The following is a 9429-nucleotide window of genomic DNA, read 5'->3' on the forward strand; positions in this document are numbered from 1 at the left end:
TTCCTTTTGGTTATTACAAAATATTGAGTATAGTTTCCTGTTTTATAAAATTGTATCTATACAATGACATATTACTCTGTCATAAAAAAGAATGAAATAGAGTCACTGACAGAACATGGATGGACATAGAGGTTATCATACTAACTGAAAAAGCCAGATGTAGAAATACAAATATCATATGATATCACTTACATGTGAAATCTTAAAATACATATAACAAATGAGCTTATATACAAAACCGAAATAGGCCTGTGGCGTGCATGCTAAGTCATTTTAGTTGAATCTGACTCTGCAACTGTATGGACTGCAGCCCGCTAATCTGTGTCTGTGTGATTCTCCAGGCAAGAATACTGGAGTGGGTTATGATATCCTTCTCTAGTGGATCTTCCCAACCCAGGGATGCAGTTGTGTCTCTTGTCTCCTGCACTGGCAGGTGGGTTCTTTACCACTAGTGCCACCTGAGAAGCCCAGATATAGGCCTTATTGTCATTCAGTTGCTAAGTCATGTCCGACTATTTGCTATCCCATGGACTGCAGTATACCAGGCTTCCCTGTCCATCACCATCTACTGGAATTTGCTCAAACTCTAGTCCACTGAGTTGGTGATGACACCTATCCATCTCATACTCTGTTGCCCCCTTCTTCTCCTATCATCAATCTATTCCGGTATCAGGATCTTTTCCAATGCATTGGCTCTTTGCATCAGGTGGGCAAAGTATTAGAAATTCAGTTCAGCATCAGTCCTTCCAATGAATATTCAGGATTGATTTTTCTTTAGTATTAACTGGTTTGATCTCCTTGCTGTTTACTGGGCTCTCAAGAGTCTTCTCCAGCACCACAGTTGGAAAGCATTAACTCTTTGGGGTTCAACCTTCTTTATGGTTCAACTCTCACATCTGTACAGGACAACTGTAAAAACCATACATTTGACTATATAGATCTTTTTTGGCAAAGTGATGTCTCTACTTTTTAATATACTGTCTAATACAATCATGTAAAGTTTAAAAATAAAATAAAAAAAATATGCTGTCTAGTTTCTTTTCTTAACTTTTTCATAACTTTTCTCCCAAGGAGTAAGTGTCTTTTAATTCCATGACTGCAGTCACCATCTGCAGTGATTTTGCATCCCCCAGAAAATAAAATCTGCCACTGTTTCCACTTTTCCCCATCTATTTGCCATGAAGTGATGAGACTGGATACCATGATCTTAGTTTTCTGAGCGCTGAGTTTTAAGTCAGCTTTTTCACTCTCCTCTTTCACTTCATTGGGAGGCTCTAAAGTTCCTCTTCACTTTCTGTCATTAGAGTGGTATCATCTGCATATCTGAGGTTTTTTATTTCTCCCAGCAATCTTGAATCAGCTAGGGTTTCATCCAGCCCGGAGTTTCACATGAAGTACTCCATGTAAGTTAAGCAGAGTGACAATATATATCCTTGATGTTCTCCTTGCCCAATTTTGAATCAGTCCATTGTTCTGTTGCTTCTTGACCTGCATGCATGTTTGTCAGGAGGCAGGTGAGGTAGTCTGGTATTCCCATCTCTTGAAGAATTTCCCACAGTTTGTTGTGATCCACACAGTCAAAGGTTTTGGCATAGTCAATGAAACAGAAGCAGATGTTTTTCTGAAATTCCTTTGCTTTTTCTATTTCCAGGCATAAATACTGGAGTGGGTTGCCATTTCCTTCTCCAGGGGTTCTTCCCAACCCAGCAATCCAACCTGGATCTCCTGCATTGCAGACAGATGCTTTACCATCTGAGCCACCAAGGAAGCCCTTATGATCCAACAGATGTTGGCAATTTGAACTCTGGTTCTTCTGCATTTTCTAAATCCGGTTTGTACATCTGGAAGTTCTCGTTTCATGTAGTGTTGAAGACTCACTTGAAGGATTTTGAGCATTACCTTGCAAGCATGTGAAATGAGTAGTTATATGGCAGTTTGAACATTCTTTGGCATTGCCCTTCTTTTGGATTGGAATAAAAACTCACCTTTTCCATCTTGTGGACACTGCTGAAGTTCACTATAATATGGACCCTCTAAATGATTTTAGCAGTCCTTTGGAGTCTTAATATTGTAAGGCTTTTATCATGGAGGAACATTTAATAGAAATGTCAATATATATGGCACATATAACTAAAGACTACTAGAATTAGCACCTATGTGCCACTGCCTACCTCACAGGATAGAACTGTTTTATATAGGTACCTGTGTGCCCCTCCTGATTTCATCACTCTCACCCCTTCCGCAGTGTTCCATACTTCTGAATTTTGCCTTCAATATTATCTTCATTTAAATGATGTTTTTCTACACTTGGATGGATCCTTAACAATCTATGATTAACTTTTTATTCTTCTAACTTTCTATATGAATTCTTTGTATTCTTCTCCAACTTGCTTTCCTCCTTCATCATGATATTTCTGACATTCATCCATGTTGATTCTTATAGCAAGAGTTGTGTTATTTATTTTCATTTCACATCGACTCAATGGACATGAGTTTGAGAAAGCTCTGGGAGTTGGTGATGGAGAGGGAAGCCTGGCGTGCTGCAGTCCATGGGGTTGCACAGTCAGACATGACTGAGCAACTGAACTGAACTGAACTAAACTGATGATTCATTTTATTTGTATTTGGAAATATCGTTTTGCTTCATTTTCTCATTAGTTGATATTTGGATGGATTTAATTATTTTTTTGTAATGGAAAAAAGTGTGTCATGAATGTACACATGATTTGCCTTTTGAAGTTACCTTAGTGTGTAAACAAGAATCCTAGGTATGTACAATCCGAGTTTCACTGACAATGCCAAAGACTTATTGCTCCATTTCTCCCCAGTGTTTGAAACTGCCAAACATTTTCACTTCTTCCCATCTAGTGTACATAACATGGTGTCTCTTTGTGGTTATAGTTTGCTTTCTCCGATTAGTTCTGAGTTCGAACATCTTTTTGTGCTTATTACACATGTGGGCATCTTCTATGAAATAGTTGCCTATGATTTTGTGCATTTTTCTATGGGGTTATTAGTCTTGTTCTTATTGATTCAAAAGATGCTAAACATTTTTGATCATTCATGTTATAGATATTTCCTCTCAGTTTGTGATTTACCTTTTACTGTCTTCATGGTAAAGAGTAAGATGATTTTTTAGTAAAGAGTAGTAAAGAGAATTTTTTTTATGGTTTGTGCTTTTTGTATTCTGCTTGAGGAATCATTTCCTCCTTTTTTCTTGTAAACATTCTTCTGAATATTTAAAAGTTTTGTTTTTCACGTTTTGGTCTTTAGTAGACCTGGAATCTGGAGAAGGCAATGGCACCCCACTCCAGTACTCTTGCCTGGAAAATCCCATGGACGGAGGATCCTGGCAGGCTGCAGTCCAGGGGGTCGCTATGAGTCGGACACGACTGAGCAACTTCACTTTCACTTTTCACTTTCCTGCATTAGAGGAGGAAATGGCAACCCACTCCAGTGTTCTTGCCTGGAGAATCCCAGGGACGGGGGAGCCTGGTGGGCTGCCATCTATGGGGTCGCGCAGAGTCGGACACGACTGAAGTGACTTAGCAGTAGCAGACCTGGAATCAATTCTCATGCCCCGTGTGAGATACGGATTTATTTTTCTTTCCTAAGTAGAAAACCAGTAGTCAAAGTACCATTTATTATTGACCATTATCCCATGACCTGCAATGCCAACCTGGCCGTAAATCTAGTTTCATATATATTAGCCAATTTAATACATATTAGACTTTCTTCATGTGTACAATTGTCAAGTTCTACACAATTAGACACTGTCTTACTTCTTATAGCTTTACAAATAAGCTATGCTAGCCGTTCCTCCACAGTGCTTCTCTTCTTCAAAGAGCTTTGTCTCTGCTTGGCCCTTTGATGTTTCATATAATATTTAGAAGCAGCTTGCCAAAGTCCACAGAAACTCCTATTGGAATTTTGATTGGAATTCCAATGAATCTACAGATAAATCTAAAGAGAAAGGACCTCTGAGATTTTCTATCCAGGAGCAAGTATGTCTCTTTATTTATTGATGTCTTTCCTAAAACTTTCAGCAAAACTTTATAATTTATATCAATAATAATCTTTCACAGCTCTTGTAGATATGTTCCTAAGTATCTTATATTTTAGATGTTGTTATAAATGGAACCTCAAACTATCGTTTATTTATTTAACTTTTCACTGTACCACTCAAGACCTCTACTTCGATTTTTAATAGAAGTAGTGATAGTAATAGAATGTGCTATAGACTAAATATCTGTCTCCCCCCTCAAATTCATATGTTAAAGTCCTAAATGCCCAGTGAGATGGTATTAGGAGGCACTGGGAGGTTTTGGGGAAATGACTAGTTTGTGAATGCAGAGGCCTCATAAATGAGATTAATGGTTGTGAAAGAGGCCTGAGAGAAACCCCTTGCTTCTTCCACCATGTGGATACAGCCAAAAGTCTGTGATCTGCTGACCATGCCAGCAGCTTGGTTTTGGACTCCCAGCTCTAAAACTGAAAAAACTTCTTCTTCTTTTTTTTTTTTTTTTTTAATATATAAGCCAACCAGTCTCTGGCATTTTGTTATAGCAGCCTGAACAGACTAAGACAGAATGGTTAGATAGAATCTTATTATTGACCCAACATGGAGGGAGATCCTTACAAATAAATGGAATAATAGTTATTTCAACAAAATTACCTGAAATAAAAACACTCCTGGAAAATACATTTTCTGCTGACTTTTCATTCTACCTAAAATTTCAGCCTGTGTGAATCATTGTTTAGTTACAATTAAATTTAGAGAATATGTAAGTGTTTAAGCATCTTAATAGTAATCGGCACCTTAGCAAAGATTAGATTATATCATATAGTAAAAGAATGAGGGTTAAATTTGACTAGGGGGTAGAAAGAAAAAATATTCTCCATCCTCAGTCATCTGGGGCAAAACATCCGGTTGCCAATTTTCCTCATCCTATTTTTGGGATGACTCAGGATGGAGAATTTTTTTGTTCTACAGATCTGGCATATGTAACTAATAGATCTTTGCAAGAAGCACATTTTCTAAGCTGCCAAGCCACGTGCATTGCACAATCTGTCTTTTGAGGGGGCTTTCTTTGAGCAGTGGAAACAGATGTCTGCCTGAACTTTGCTTTGAAGGATGTGTAAACAAAACCTCTAGAATTACCAGGGAAAAATATAGGGTGAAGTAATGTACACATTTGAATATAAGGGCTGGTAGTAGTAGCCTGGCATGAATATAGATAGACAGGGAGATAGATATTGATGTTAGCATACTGTTATACTTTATGGACTACCTTGGTAGCTCAACTGGTAAAGAATCCACCTACAATGCAGGAGACCCCAGTTTGATTCCTAGATCAGGAAGATCTGCTGGAGAAAGAGGGATAGGCTACCCACTCCAGTAACTTGGGCTTTCCTGGTGGCTCAGACGGTAAAGAATCCACCTGCAACGTGGGAGACCTGGGATCAAGCACTGGCTTGGGAAGATTCCCTGAAGAAGGGAATGGCTACCACTCCAGTATTCTGATCTGGAGAATTCCATTTACAGAGGAGCCTGGCAGGCTACACTCCATGGGGTCACAAAGAGCCAGACATGACTGAGCAACTTTCACTAAAATGTATTTATGATTTAATGAATTGAATGGAATGTTTATACATGTGTGTTTGCATATGTCTAACACATCAATACATCTAGATTGTGTTTTGCATATATGTGCACTACTTATGAGTTTTATATAAATATGAGCACCATTGCTATCAATAGTAGTTAGTTATCATAGCTTCCTTTATCAGGTAAAATATATGAGTAAAGATAAGATAGGGAATGTATTGAGGTCAAGATGAGTGGTAGTTAGGGCACCTGAAGCACCCATACTTTAGCCCCATATTAGAATTTATTAACAAATACATTAGAGTTAAATTTGCAAATTATTTTCTGTAATACCCAATCTTATGTCCCCTTGGGGGACAAAAGAGTCTTTAAATGAGAAAAAAATGACCGACTAGGAAATATCAAGAAGAGGCGCCTATTTCACAAATAATCATTATTTCACCTCAGTTCTTTAACACGAAAAGGGCATGGTTTTACAATGCAATGAGCCTAAACAATGAATTTCTAAGATGATTTCTAAGACAACAGGGGTTAGAAGAGTTCTCAGAGCTTCGTGTCACCTAGGACATATATCTGGATGTGGAAATAATTTCAAATTTCTTGCCATATCACCACAAAGAAAAATGAGAAGAGAGGCCAGGTTACCCCAGAAATCAACTCTAGACTGCCAGGGGTTTACAACTTCACTCTGCCCCAGTGACTTTTGACAATGAGAAGAGGATAGAGGGAGTGAAAGAACAAATTCTTTTCTGATATTTTTATTTTTTGCAATAAAGATAATAAATTGCATTGCAGACCTTTTCAAGTGAATACAAATATGTTTCAGGAAGAGTTCTGCCACTGAATAACTATATATTATCAACAGCTCATTTCACAATGCATTCGTCCTCACCATGGATCATATTCATAGACCACGGTTCTCCATGAATCTCAGGTACATAAAGCAACAGTAGAGAAAGTGCATTACTAGTGCTGACCTGAGAACACAACAGAAGAGGTAGGTTTGCTCAACTCTATACCATCTTTTTTTTTAATCCTTCTGGCACCAGGCCTTACCTCAGAATGTGATGTGAAATAATGAGAGAAACAATAAAATAAAATAATGAGAGAAATTGATATTATTGGTATAATTTGCACTGTGTCAAGTACATTCACCTCGTGTATATATGCATCACTAATTTGACCTTTTCAACCACCCGAAAGGTAGATAGTAGTTATTTCATAGACCAGAATGATTTAGTCCTCCCCAGATTGCAGTCTGGTGTTATGGTGATTGGCAGGACAGAGATATACACCAAGTCTTCTGAATGCAAGATGAGTGCTCTTTCCAATGGGGATTATTTATTTGGTTGATTACACAATTAAAATTTTGGATCAAAGGTAGAAAAAGCAGTTCTGCTTTCAGTTCCTTGTTATAAATAACTAACGATAAATTTGAAAGGCAAGTTTGCAAATTATTTTTCTGTAATATCCAATTCATCCTGAAGAGATAGCTGGATGGTAGTTTACATATTTGAGCAAGTCCTGCAAGCATAGTGAATATTATAATATAATATTATATTACTTATAATATTCACTAGAATATATAATTCTAGCAGGTCACAAACAGTTGAAGTATTAACAAATAATAAAGTGCAAGGTTGAGAATAAAAATTCCATTTCTGCCTTTCTGGAAGAATGCTTGCTGAAGTGGAAACAGGATTAATCTATGCTGCTGGATTCTTTGAGATAAACTGGGCAATTTTGCAGTCAAAGGCATTTTCCTGTCAGTGTCCCATATAGTCTGTTGATGAATGGATTTCTAATCACCATCATTGTTCCAGTTGGGCAGAGATCCATGGTTCTTGAAAATTCCATAAAGCCAAGTTTTGTTGTTACACTTAGCATCAAGCATAGCCAGTGACCCAGAAAGAGATTGAGAGTATGTTGAAGTCATAATATGGCTATTTCTAAGCTTCTGTTGAATAGGATTCCCTGATTACCCTTTAGTAAAATTCCCTATCTCTTGTATGGAGACAATGGCTTTGCTAGTGACAGAGCTAAACAACGATGAGTTTAGAAGAATTGATGCCTTTGAACTGTAGTGCTGGAGAAGAATCCTGAGAGTCCTTTGGACAGCAAGATCAAACCAGTCAATCTTAAGGGAAATCAACTGTGAATACTCATTGCAAGGGCAGATGTTGAAGCTGAAGCTCCAGTATTTTGATCACTTGTGAACAGCCAACTCATTGGAAAAGTCCCTGATTCTGGGAAAGACTGAGGGCAGAAGGAGAAGAGGGCATCAGAGGATGAGATGGCTGGATGGCGTCACTGATACAATGGACATGAACTTGGGTAAATTTAAGGAGATGATGAGGGACAGGGAGGCCTGGTGTGTTGCAGTCAATATTGCAAAAAATCAGACATGACTCAGTGACTGAACAACAACGACGACATTCATACTGGAAAAATCTGGTGGATTATTGCTCTGGTGGAACAATTCTGGTGCCACTGGAGAGAATTTTCACAATGATTGTGGTATTTGCCATATAAATTTATTGATAATATTAATACAATTTGGCAACTTCATTAGGTCTCCCTACTTCCCTCCCTTCCTTCATTCCATGTTGTTCTATATTTCAACAGCTGTTTACTGAGCACCAACTATGGAGCGGTCAGGCTACATGCCAGGCTGGATGAAGCACAAGCTGGAATCAAGATTGTGGGAGAAATATCAATAACCTCATATACACAGATGACACCACCCTTATGGCAGAAAGTAAACAGGAACTAAAGAGTCTCTTGATGAAAGGGGAGAGTGAAAAAGCTGACTTAAAACTCAACATTCAAAAAACTCAGATCATGGCATCTGGTCCCATCACTTCATGGCAAATAGATGGGGAAAGAATGGATACAGTGAAAGGCTTTTATTTTCATGCGCTCCAAATCTCTGCAGTTGGTGACTGCAGCCATGAAATTAAAAGAAGCTTGCTCCTTAGAAGAAAAGCTATGACCAACCTAGACAGCATATTAAAAAGCAGAGACATTACTTTGCCAACAAAACTATGGTTTTTCCATTAGTTATGTATGGATGTGAGTTGGACTACAAAAAACCTGAGTGCCGAAGTATTGATGCCTTTGAATTGTGGTGTTGGAGAAGACTCTTGAGAGTCCCTTGGACTGCAAGGATATCCAACCAGTGCATCCTAAAGGAGATCAATCCTGAGTGTTAATTGGAAGGACTGATGTTGAAGCTGAAACTCCAATATTTTGGCCACCTGATGCAAAGAGCTGACTCATTGGAAAAGACCCCGATGCTGGGAAAGATCAAAGGCATGAAGAGAAGGGGATAACAGAGGATGAGATGGTTGGATGGGATCACCAACTCAATAGACATGAGTTAGAGCAAGCTCCAGGGGAGCTTGATGGACAGGAAAACCTGGCATGCTGCAGTCCATGGAGTTGCAAAGAGTTGAACATGACTGAGCAACTGAATTGAAATGTAGCAGTCAATCTTGTAGATGCTAAGGGTATAAATATCATTGCTGCTGCTGCTGCTAAGTTGCTTCAGTTGTGCCCGACTCTCTGCGACCCCATAGATGGCAGCCCACCAGGATCCCCCATCCCTGGTATTTTCCAGGCAAGAACACTGGAGTGGGTTGCCATTTCCTTCTCCGAGGCGTGAAAGTGAAAGGTGAAAGTGAAGTCGCTCAGTCGTGTCCAACTCAGCGACCCCATGGACTGCAGCCTACCAGGCTCCTCTGTCCATGGGATTTTCCAGGCAAGAGTACTGGAGTGGGGTGCGTTTGCCTTCTCCAAAATATCATTGAACCAAACATTAA

This window comes from Bos javanicus, chromosome 2 (assembly GCF_032452875.1).
Source record: "Bos javanicus breed banteng chromosome 2, ARS-OSU_banteng_1.0, whole genome shotgun sequence".
NCBI lineage: Eukaryota > Metazoa > Chordata > Mammalia > Artiodactyla > Bovidae > Bos > Bos javanicus.